This window comes from Macaca thibetana, chromosome 6 (genome assembly GCF_024542745.1).
Source record: "Macaca thibetana thibetana isolate TM-01 chromosome 6, ASM2454274v1, whole genome shotgun sequence".
NCBI lineage: Eukaryota > Metazoa > Chordata > Mammalia > Primates > Cercopithecidae > Macaca > Macaca thibetana.
The window spans coordinates 119,395,876-119,407,908 of NC_065583.1; the positions used below are offsets into that span (position 1 = coordinate 119,395,876).

At 37.7% G+C, this 12,033-nt stretch overlaps 1 protein-coding gene across 1 annotated transcript in view; it reads left to right on the plus strand.

Moving 5' to 3' along the window:
• The first annotated feature begins 361 nt into the window (after window positions 1-361).
• PDE4D (phosphodiesterase 4D) overlaps window positions 362-12,033 on the plus strand; it is a 1,590,976-nt gene continuing 1,579,304 nt past the window's right edge. Inside the window, exons 1-3 of the mRNA XM_050794364.1 lie at window positions 362-463; window positions 8,008-8,176; window positions 11,146-11,282. The gene's annotated coding sequence lies outside the window, so the exon portion shown is untranslated. The remainder of the gene's footprint in view (window positions 464-8,007; window positions 8,177-11,145; window positions 11,283-12,033) is intronic.

The following is a 12,033-nucleotide window of genomic DNA, read 5'->3' on the forward strand; positions in this document are numbered from 1 at the left end:
TAGTTTTAGAAAATGGAGGGAAAGAGCTCATCTGTATAAAGGTTTGAAGATGCACATATCATCTTGAAAAAAAGAGGCTGTTATTCCATCATTTCCACATACATGGTTTTGTTATGAATATAATTGAAAATTCAACTCTTTCAAAAATAGAATACATGGGCACTGGAGTTTAGGTCACACATAATCAAATTCTAAATTTCTTTTCCAGCAAAGTTGTCCCTACTGAGGTCAGAGTACAACGAAGAAGGGATGGTGGGCTAAACGCCAAATGAATGAAAAGCGAAGATTTTCAGGCAGGGAGTCATCAGCCTTGTCACATGCTGCTGATATGAAAGGACTGACCACTGGATTGAGCAACATGAAGGCATGTGACCTCAATACAAGCTTTTTCTGTGTTGGAGTGAGATAAAAGAGAACAGGGAGAGAAGTGGAGTCACCAAGTGAGGACAACTCTTTGAAGGAGGTTTGTGGACCATTTGTTGTTATACAGAGGGAACTGCACAGGGGATTTTATGATGAGGGAACAGCTCTGTTTGAGAACTGGATGTAATTGCTCTTGAGACCACAGAGAGTCAAGGTTCTCTGTGATTTAATTATTCAGGAAAGAGGCTTCCTAGAAAGTTTGCACTTTCTTCAAAGAAAGTCAGTTTCTCTCATTTGCATGTCTCTCTTTTCTAAGTGACTTAATGAAAATTCCTTTCCCACTAACTTGAGTTTTATGTATCTTGTATTGAGTAGACATAAGAAGTGCTGGTTGGCCTGATTTGGTGCAGGACAGGATCCCACAAAGAGAACAGTTTCAGTCTTAAAACCTTTCTTCCTTTGACTTTCTGTGATTAGTTTCCTGAGTGTCTGGTAACAGCTCTGGTTCCTTTGCTGTTGTGTGGTGAGCGTCATCTCTTAGAACAAATTGGTTCACAGGCAGGAGGGATGAAATCATTGTTTTGCTTCAATGTTGGTTCTCCCCCGAGAGGTCTTTCACAGCAAGGGAGTCTATATTTTTAGAATTAGCACGTTCTGTTTCAATGTTGTGAACATTCATTTTAAACCTGCTATACTTAGTAGAGGTTTAATTACCCAAATTGGGAAACTAGTTTCAAACCATCACCTTCTACTTGGTTAATCAAAACAGTCCCCGCCACCAGCAGGGGAGACTGGCAATTTCAATCACACAGCCACACCTGGTGAGGGTAACTGACAAAAGCAATTCCATTGCCTGAGTTCAGCATCTTCAGCACCCATCCAGCCCTGTTGTAGCCCCTCTTTCTTTCAGTAAGACCTTCCTGAAATATACCCTCTGTGGGCCAGGGCTGTGGGGATGTGTCTGCTCCAATGTCTCTGGGGAGTGGCTTTTCTTCCCACACAAAAGTCGTGATTATATTTTCCAAAATAGCACTCAGGAAACAGAATCTCTCCGTGGCATTTACAGATATGTGAGATGTTGAGGAACTATGGTCTGAATGATGAAATTTCTTGGATTTTTCAGCAATGTCATTTTTTCCTTCATTTACTCATTCACTTCTGGAAGGGCCAGTCTGAGAGCTGGGCTGAGGAGTCCAAGGCTGATGCAGTCATGGATGAGTCTGAGGCAGGGAGACCACTGGTGGGAGAATGGGTAGTGCCAACTGGCTTTAAAAATGCTCAGATAGAAATATGAATTTTGCACATTAATTCAGTCACTTGGCAAATATTGATTGGTTGTGGGATAAGCCATGGAGCCTGGCACTAGTTTAGTGAGACAGATACACAGGAAGAGGAAAAAATTATCATAATAAATGCACAGTTACAGAGCGAGAGCTCTGAAGGATCATTTTCTGGGTATGCGTAACAGGAACCCGATATGATTGATCAGTGAAGCAAATTGGCACTTGAACTGAGAGCCACAGTGGTGCTTCCCAAACTTTATGTGCATATGAATATCTGGGGATCTTGTTAAATGCAGATTTGTGTGCTGCTTCCGGGGCTTGGGGAGGAGCCTAAAATTCTGCATCTCTAATAAGCTGCCATGTGATGCTGACGCTGCTGGTACCAAGGATTCTAAAGGACAAACATAACGGAAAGCAGGGGTTGGGGGAAATAAGTTTCACGGCGAGGGAACAGTTATACACAGCAAGAACATAGTCTGCATAGTGCTCTTCTGGTCTCCAACCACTGAGGCAAAAGTCAAGTAATTGTTCTACCCTCTTCCATGACTAATTGGCAGGATATATGTTCCCCTGACAGGACATTTCCCAACTTTAAGGCTGCTGTTTATGTTTACTTCAAAATTCCTCTTACCTCTTGTAAATATTGGGATTTCCATTTAAAAGGTCAGACAAAAGATATGTCTTCTACCCTTCTCCTTAGAATTTGCCAGAAGACAAGGACAGAAATATGAATTTCACATTTGATAAACCTTGAAGACTACCAGAAGATAACATTTGGAGAGGGCTCTCAATGCAGTGAAAATCAAATATGGGTGCAGAAAGGCTTCTGGAGGGAGGGCTTGGGAACACAGAGCTCAGATAAAGCTGGCAGGAAACTGTTTTCTTAAGTAGATGGCACTTTGAGGGCAAAACCAATCACTCCTTCTTTGGAATCACAAGAAAGGCAGGTACATGGAGGGTAGAGCTGGAGCATCCCTTTACCCCATTTGACCTCACAGGAAAGTGGAGCAAGCAGAACTGCAGAAAATGTGCAGAAATGCTACAACCAGTCTGTGTCCTGGTGAGGCAGGGTGGAGGAGAGAGGCTGAATTGCCTCCTGCTCTGTAGCTGCCAATGCCTGTTGGCCGGAGAGAGGTAAAAATTCAAACACACACACATAGTCTTGTCATCATGAGTTTGTCCCTGAACCAGGGAGAATTCTCGCTAGTCTGGAACTGCTCATCCCCTTCTCAATAAGACCCTGGACCACTTCCAACATCAGGAAGAACATACTTCATTTAAAGAGGAGTAAGGAAAAGGCAACTAGCACAGGAGCTATACAAACAAGTTACAAGACAAAAGGAGGAAGAGGGCGGGGGAGCATAAGGAATCCTCACCAATAACAAGTTGCCATTAAGAAGTAGAAAATTATGACAAAATAAATGTCTATGAACAATGAATTTAATGAAACAATGAAGAGGCTCAAAGCAGAGCAATTGAGAGATCAGGGGAAATAATAGGGCCACCACAGAAGGAAATGAAACAAGAACTTCTGAAGGTCAGGAAGGAAGCAGAAGAGAAAAATAAAGCTACCATGGAAATGCAAGCATATTGTAATAAACACTAAGAAGAAACACTGCTAACATCACAGTGAGGAATAGGAGAGCAAGATTAAGACATAAACAAAAGATATAAGCAAAATAACCAGAAATGAACAAAGTTAGAGTGAACTAGAGAGAACATGAAAGATGGAAAACAAAAGAATTGCAACATATGCATTATTTGTATCTTTTAAGAAGAAGTCTGGAGATATCACTCAGCAAAACTCTTTAGAAATAAAATAAGACTTGAGTCTACAAATGAAAAGGGCATACTGTAGCCCAGAAAAAATTGATACAGAATAATCAACATTGAGATGTATCCAAGTAAACATACTGGCCCTCAAGGCCAACGAAAAATTTTAGAATCCAGGCAACAATAAAAAATAAGAGTGAAAAATCAAGTTGGCATGATAACAAAATAGACTATATAGTGGAATATCAAAAGCAAGAGAAGGGAATCCTAACATAAATGAGAGTACAACATTTCACCATATTACCATAATGATAAGTTTAAATTGTCAAATTCACCAATTGACTCAAATTTACAAAGAAGGAAAATCAAATTATTTGTAATATGTGAGATGCATCTAAAATAATGAAACTCAGGATAAAGATAAAAATTAGGCAAAGACATGAAAAGTAAATGCAAAAAAAAAAAAAAGAGCAGCTGACATAACTATGGTTGCATTCAAAACAAAAAACATAATATAAGACAAAAGGGGAACTTGATAATAATAAAAGATGTAATTCACAATGCAATTCAATATGATAGATAAATTGACATGGAAAACATGGGGTCAAAGCTACATAAAATAGGAATAGGCAGAAATCCTTTAGCAGTAGAAAACTTTAATTCTTATCTTTTAACTATGGAGAAATCATATGGAAAAAAAGCAAGGATAGTTTTAATAGCTTTACAACAAACTATATAGTATGAAGACAGATTAAACTTTCCTTTCAAGTATTAATGGAGCAGTTACAAAAATTAACTACATATTAAGCCACAAAGAAAACTGCGATGCAGTCCATCAAGTAGAAATAGTACAGACATTATCTCATGCCGACACAGAACTTCAAACATTAAAAATAAAGAGAGAAAAAAAATAACCTTACCTCCTGGAAATTAAAGAACACTCTCTATATAATTTTTCAGCCTCAAAGAGAAAATCATCAGTAAAGATGCAGAATATTTGGAAAGCAACACGAATTAAAACACTGTATATTAGAGACTGAGATTTTGTTACAGCAGTACTTAGAGGAAAGTTCATAACTTCAAATACTTGTAATAAATAAGAATTAAATTAAATGAATTAAGCATCCAATATCAGAATGTATTAAAATAAAGACAAGGCAGAATAGAAATTAGTACAGATAAAAACAAATTAATTAATTTGGAAAATTTTTAAAATGCCAAAGTAAAGTCTATGAGTTGTGTTTGAAAAATTTTTAAGTAAAACTGTTTGCTATGCTCTTTTTTTGAAATGATACTTTTTAATTGTGGTTAAAAATATAAACCTAAATTTGCTATTTTAGCTATTTAAAAATATACAAATCCATGGCATTAATTATATGCAAATGTTGTACAATCATCACCAATATTGATTTCTGAACTTTTTCATCACCCCAGCAACTCTGTGTCCTCTAAGCAGTATCTCCCCATTCTCCCTACCCCCCGGCCCCTGGTAACCTTCAGTCTACCTTTTGTGCCTACGAAGCCTATTCTAGATATTTCATATAGGTGGAATAACATAATATTTATCTTTTTTTGTCTGGCTTTTTCACTTAGCATGTATCAGAACTTCATTCCTTTTTATGTATGAATAATATTCTGTTGTATGTAACATACCACATTCTGTTTATACAATTGATTTTGTTATGTGCTCTTGGATGGTCCTACCTTTTAGCTATTGTGAATAATGGTGCAACACCCATCTGTTTTTTTAAAGGGAAAAAGCAGGAATAGATGATATAAGAAAACGAGAATAGAGAAATAATTATAGACAGAGCAAATTAAAGGAGATTATAGTACTTATATGTACCACAAGCAAATAAATGTAAAAACCTGGATAAAACATGTAATTTCTAGAAAAGATAAAGTTCTAAGGCTGGCCCCAGAAGAGTTAGAAAATCTAAAGAGACCAATTGCAATAGAAAAAACAGTAAACTCAGGCTATCCCTCTTCCAAACTATCAGGCACAGATATTTTTACAGGTGAGTTCTTCATAACCTTAATGACTCAATGACCTAATACTTTTAAAATTCTTCTAGAAGAAAAGACTCTAGTTACTTTTTATAAAGTGGAGGTTACATTGGTGTCAGTCTGCCACAGAACAACAAAAATAATAAAAAGAAAGAAAACCACAGTCTAATGTCTCTTGTGACTATCGATACAATCATCTTCAATAGAATACTAGCAAACACATTCCAGGAGGACAGTAGAATATCCTTCCTTTCAGGAAAGGAAGGATAGTTTAATATTAGGAAATCTATTGATATTGTTTAACATCCTAGTATATATGAAAACAGTAAAACCATATGCCCACACTCACGGTTGCTGAAAATGTTTGCTATAAAATTAAAATCCATTATTGATTGTGAAAAAACACCTCATAAAGTAAAACTAAATTTATATCACATTAATAAAATATATTTGTCTTACCTCAAAAGCCAGGTCATCTTTAATGGGCAAACCATACACTCACATTAAATTGGGACAACGATGCCATTGCCACAACATTGTTGAACATTGGTCTTGAGGTACTAACCAACTTTTAGATAAGAGAAAGAAGAGTGGTATGTACAAGTTGGAAAGGAGGAGGTAAGATAATTATATTTGCAAATAATGTAACTCTGTGCCTTGAAAACCCAAGAAAATTAACCAAAAGATCACTGCCAACAATAGTTAAAAAAAATAAGAGAATTGAGTAGTGTGGCTAGATAAAAAAATCAATAGCCTTTACACACATAAACAACAATTGGTGCTAAGATATGCAAGAAAGGACTGTACGCCCAGAGAAGCTAATTCTACAGTTTATATGGAAAAATAAAAAAAGCAAGAATAGCTAGGAAGCATCTTGAATCAGAATAGTAATGAGAAGCATGAATGCTCTGATGAACACATATTATAGAGTTATAATTGTTACAGCTCTATGGTAGTGGTGCACACATAGCTACATCAATGGAACACAGGAGAAAGTTTATTTCTTTTTGTAGATCACAGTAAAAAAAATAGCTTGCAAAACCACTTTCCTATGTATGTCATATGTAAATTTTACATAAAAATACATGCACATATATACTTGTATATACTTAGAACAACTTTGGAAGTATATTCAAAATATTCAGGAAATGCAACAGTTGTTGGGTGATAGGGGTAGGAAGTACTGTTGTATTTCACTATATTTTTGTGTACCTTTGAATTTTGCACTATTTGTGGTATTATTTCTTTAAAAAAGCAATTTATTTTATTATTTTTTTTCAAACCCAGAGCAGAATATGAACAAAGTAGACAATACATAGGACGGATATGGAATGATCATCTGAACTATTCATATGGTTGTGTTTGGAAGCTCCCAGGGTCTAAACATTGTAAGATTTCAGGGATTTATACCAAATCAGACTCATAAACATTTGATTTTCCTCATTTTTGAACATTTTTTCCCCTTTGGCCTTTCATTTATTCATTTAGTCTCCAGTAGAGAGGCCAGGGATGGCTTGGATTTAGGGGCTTAACCACCTCCATCTTCATCAGCTCCATTCAGCTGAAGCTGATGCTGTTCTTCTGAAAAAATCCAAGGAGCGTCCCAATAAATATGCAATATATGTAAAAGCAGTGTGTTTGCAAACACAGCTGCAAGAAAAGCCTCCTACAGCAAGTATATAAAAAGGTACTCAATATCACTAATTAGGCAGATGCAAATCAAAACCACAGTATTACCTCACACCTGTGAGAATGGCTATTATAAAAAACACAAGAGATAACAAGTGTTGCCCAGAACATGCATAAAAGGGAAACTTGTATACTGTTGGTGGGAATACAGAGTGGTGCAGCCATTGTGGAAAATAATGTGGAGGTTCTACGAAAAATTAAAAATAAAATTCTTATATGAGCCAGCAATTCTGTTTCTTAGTGTATATCCAAAGCAAATGAAATCATCTTATAGAGATATCTGTGCCCCCATGTTTCACAGCATTATTCACAATAACTAAGATATGGAAACAACCTTTGGCTCTCAATAGATGAATGGATAAAGAAATTGTGTGTGTTTGTGTGTGTGTGTGTGTACACACATACACAATGGAATATTATTCAGTCTTAAAAAAGGAGATCCTGCCATTTGTGTCAACATGAATGGACCAAGAGGACATTATGCTATGTGAAATAATCCAGACACAGAAAGAAAAATACTACATGATGTCACTTTTATGTGAAATTTTTAAAAAAGAAACAAAATTCAAATATGTAGAAACAGAGTAAAAAGGTGGTTACCAGGGGTAGGAAAAGTAGAGGAGTGGGGAGATGGAGGCCAAAGGGTACACAGTTTCATTTATGTAGAATAAATAAGCCTAGAGATCTAATGTATAGCATGAAGACTGTAGTTAATAATATTTTGTTTCATAAGGAAATTTGCTAAGAGAGTGGATTTTAGGTAATTTTACTACACACACACACACACACAAAAGGTAACTGTGTAACATGATAGATATGTTAATTTGCTTGATGTTGTAATCATGTAATTATGCATATTGTTAAATCAAATTTATGGACGCTCTCCTTCTAGGTCCCAACAAAGGAAAGCAAAATGGAGTCCCACATGCTAAGTGCCACATGATTAAACTGAAATTTTAAGAAAGCAGGTAAATTTCCAAACAGACCAGATATTTTTGAAAACAGAAGAGTCACAGAAACCAATTGGAAAGGGCCTAGTCAACCTGAGTCAGTATAATAAGGTAATCTCCACTGTTTTAACCCTTATAAGAAAAGTAACCTGAAGTAACCTGATGTTAACTGATCTGCCTTTTTCTATTATTCTGTTTCCTTGTTCCCATTTTACAAAAACCAACTGTTCTGCCATGCCCAGTGGAGCACTCACTCTATTTATAGAATAAAATACTGCTGAATTCTAGAATCACAAATAGAAGCCAATTAGATCTTAAAACTAAATTTGTTATAATTTTGCCTTGTGACAATATGTATATCAAAACATCATGTTAGGTATTGTCTTAGTCTGTTTTCTGTTGCTATAACAGAATACCACAAACAGTAATTTACATAGAAAGAAGTTGATTTGGCTCACAGTTCTGGAGACTGGGAAGTCCAAGAGTATGGCGCCAGCATCTGGTGTGGGTCCTTCATGGTGAAAGGGTGGAAGGTGGAAGTGAGCACTAGAGACAGAGAGCAAATGGAGGCTGAACTTATCCTTTCATCAGGAGCCCACTCATGGGGCTCTGCCCTCATGACCTAATCACCTCTTAAACGGCCCACCTCCCAATACCATTACATCGGCAATTAAATTTCCACACGAGTTTTGAAGGGGGCATTCAAATCATATCAAGAAAAAAAAAAAAAGAGAGATTCCTGCTTCAGTCCCTTCCTATATAGAAACTCTGGAGTTTCCCCTACCTCATACTCTTGCCTGTTTTCCAAGGCTCCAAGAGAAAAAGAATATCCTCTTTGCTTCTGAAAAAAACACTACAGTTTATTGGTCAGCACGAAGTGTGTTTAACTTTAATATCAGATGGCAACTCGCACACAGATGTGTTTATGTTGCCCTTTATCAGTATTATCATTGGCAAAGCCTTTGGTAAGCAACAGGAGAAGTGGCTGAACAGAATAATTCCAGGCTTGAAGTTCCTTTTTCATCTGGTTCCCTGTGGGAAAAGGCCATGAAAGCTAAGGGTGGTGGCCAAGTCCTGAAGGCCAAGGTCACCGTCAAACATTTTCTGAGAATCTACCAAAAGGTCTGTATTAGGTCAATATGCACGCAGTTGTGCTTGGAAGGAATGAAGCTTTCAAATATGAGAACTCTACCTGAAAAATCCTTGCCATCAGTTCTTTGAAATGAAACTCTAAGCTGAGAAGAACTCTCTGCTTAGGGGAAGTAGGACTAAAACTTGACTTTTGATTTGGAGAACATTCAAAAGACTCTAAGTTCATGAGTGCTCAATTTGTAATTTTTTGCCCTTGAAAAAAATATAAGCAGGTGCAGTGGCTTACGCCTGTAATCCCAGCACTTTGGGAGGCTGAGGTGAGTGGATCACTTGAGCCCAGGAATTCAGGATCAGCCTGGACAACATGGCGAAACCCCATCTCCACTAAAAGTACAAAAATTAGCCAGGTGTGGTGGTACGTTCCTGCATGCCAGCTCTGGGGAGGATTGATTGAGCCTGGGAGGTTGAGCCTGCAGTGATCTGTGATGGCACCACTGTACTCCAGCCTGGGCAACACAAAAACCCTATCTCAGGAACAACAACCACAACAAAGAAGCAACAAAAGGAAATTTGTATTTTTAGCCATAGAGCCTTGAAGTTTGTTATTACCACCAGGGAGAAAATCCTTCATTTCTACTTCATTCCTGAAATGGGTTAATCACTGATTATACATAGAAAATCGACTCAAAAGAAAAAAAAACACAAAAACACCAGATTTTACCTTTAAATATATTTTCTTGGTATATATTTTAGGTTCTGGTAGCAAAAGGTGCAGAGATAAGGAATATGACAGGGGTTATTTATTGCACTCTGCATACAACAGCAAGAATGCTTTTCCTAAAAATTCTTTTTGCTTAAGTCCTTTTTTGCTTAAGTCTCTTTTCCTAAATATCTTTTTTGCTTAAGTCCCTTTTTTGCTTAAGTCTCTTTTCCTAAATATCTTTTTGCTTAAGTCCCTTTGTTGCTGCCGACATCATTTGATTTCCCACAGTTATTATAAGCCTTCATTATCCTGTTTCTCCTCCTCCTCTGAATCCTCCTCTCCAACAGCAGGATTTCTATTTCCTTTCTTAGCCAACTAGCTGTGTGGCTAAGATTAAGTCACTGCAGTCTCACTGTCTCTTTGTCTGTAAAATTATGATTTTGGAGTAGGCAGAGTCCTGGCCTGCTATGGGGTGTATCAGAGTCAGGGTGAAAGGGTCTTAAGGTATTTGAAAATAAAGCAGCAGATAAGCTTGACATGGAGAGTAGCCTGCCTCTGGCTCTGTCTTCTGCATTTCCTTAGGAGTGAAAAGCCGGTGGTGAGCAAGCAGATTCAGTGCTAAGGTTGTAGCCACATGATCAAAGGAAGAAATACGCATCTGTTTTTTTTTTTCCCCCTGAGACGGAGTCTCGCACTGTCGCCCAGGCTGGAGTGCAGTGGCGCGATGTCGGCTCACTGCAAGCTCTGCCTCTCGGGTTCACACCATTCTCCTGCCTCAGCCTCCCGAGTAGCTGGGACTACAGGCGCCCGCCACCACGCCTGGCTAATTTTTTATTTATTTATTTTTATTTTTTTTTTATTTTTAGTAGAGATGGGGTTTCACCGTGTTAGTCAGGATGGTCTCGATCTCCTGACCTCGTGATCCGCACGCCTCGGCCTCCCAAAGTGCTGGGATTACAGGCGTGAGCCACCGCGCCCGGCCGAAATACGTGTCTTTTAGGATCTAAAGAAAATTGTCTCAAAGTTACTGTTGTGTCCATCTTTCTTTTTTTTTCTTGTTACTGAACTTATTTCAAAAATTTAAATAACATTAAAGAAGGTATAAGATTTTTATGGCTATCCAAAAGCTGCATTAAAAAAAAAAGTAACTTAAGGATTTCTAAGTCAATTTCCAGCTCTGAAAATCAAATGATCTGTGAACATATGCCCTTTCTCGGTTCAGAAAGCCATTTAGAGCAAATGTACTTATTTACTTCATCCAGGCTCTGCTTACTCCTTTCCACAGCCATCTCCTCCATTGGAAACGCTCTTCTGTGCCATTTTTGACAGACCCCGAGCCTCCTGGCTTCCCTGCCTGAGATGCATTATATTCTATCTGACCTGGACCACTGCATTCAGCTTGGGAGCCTCCCTGTCTTTAAGGTATGGGGCAAAATATAGATGAGAGTAGCAAGGCATTAGGAGTAGTAGTAATAGTAGTAAAAACAAAAACAGTATTTTTTTTGATAATAGTAGCTAACATTTGTTGAACTCATTTTATGTGCCAAGCATTTTATGTTTATTATCTTACCACCCTTGACAAAGACCTTATGAGATGGGTACTATCAACCCAGTTTCTCAGAAGGGGAAACTGAGGCTTATAAAGAGTATACAACTTGCTCCAAGTGGTAACTAATGGAGCCAGGATTTAAACCTAGGCCCTTCAACGCCCATAACCCATGCACTTAATTGCTGTTCATAAACAGTCACCTGCATATGTTCATCTTGCTTTTACCTGTGTTCATCCCATCTTTTTTGTAAAAATCCTGGAAAGCAGGTCATGTCTTCTTTCATTCTTTTGTACTATCTGAGAGGGCTGTAACAATACATGCTCAGGAAACATTTCTGTTCAACCTGCATGAAGTACAAGGCAGGCTGAAATATAAAGAAATACATAAATTACCCTGAGAAAGAGCAGATCCTTTCATATAACTTTTTCCTGGCATTACCTCTTAGAGGAAAATAATTCTCAAGCAAGCTGTACCTGAGCTAGTTACCAAAATCAGAATGAATTCTCCCCAATCATGGGGGACATTCCGTAAGCCTTTGGGGTAAGGTCTATTTTAAGGATTTTGTTCAAGTTCCTCCTTCTTGTTTCCTGGCCACACTGCCGAGCACTGTAATTGGCTAATAG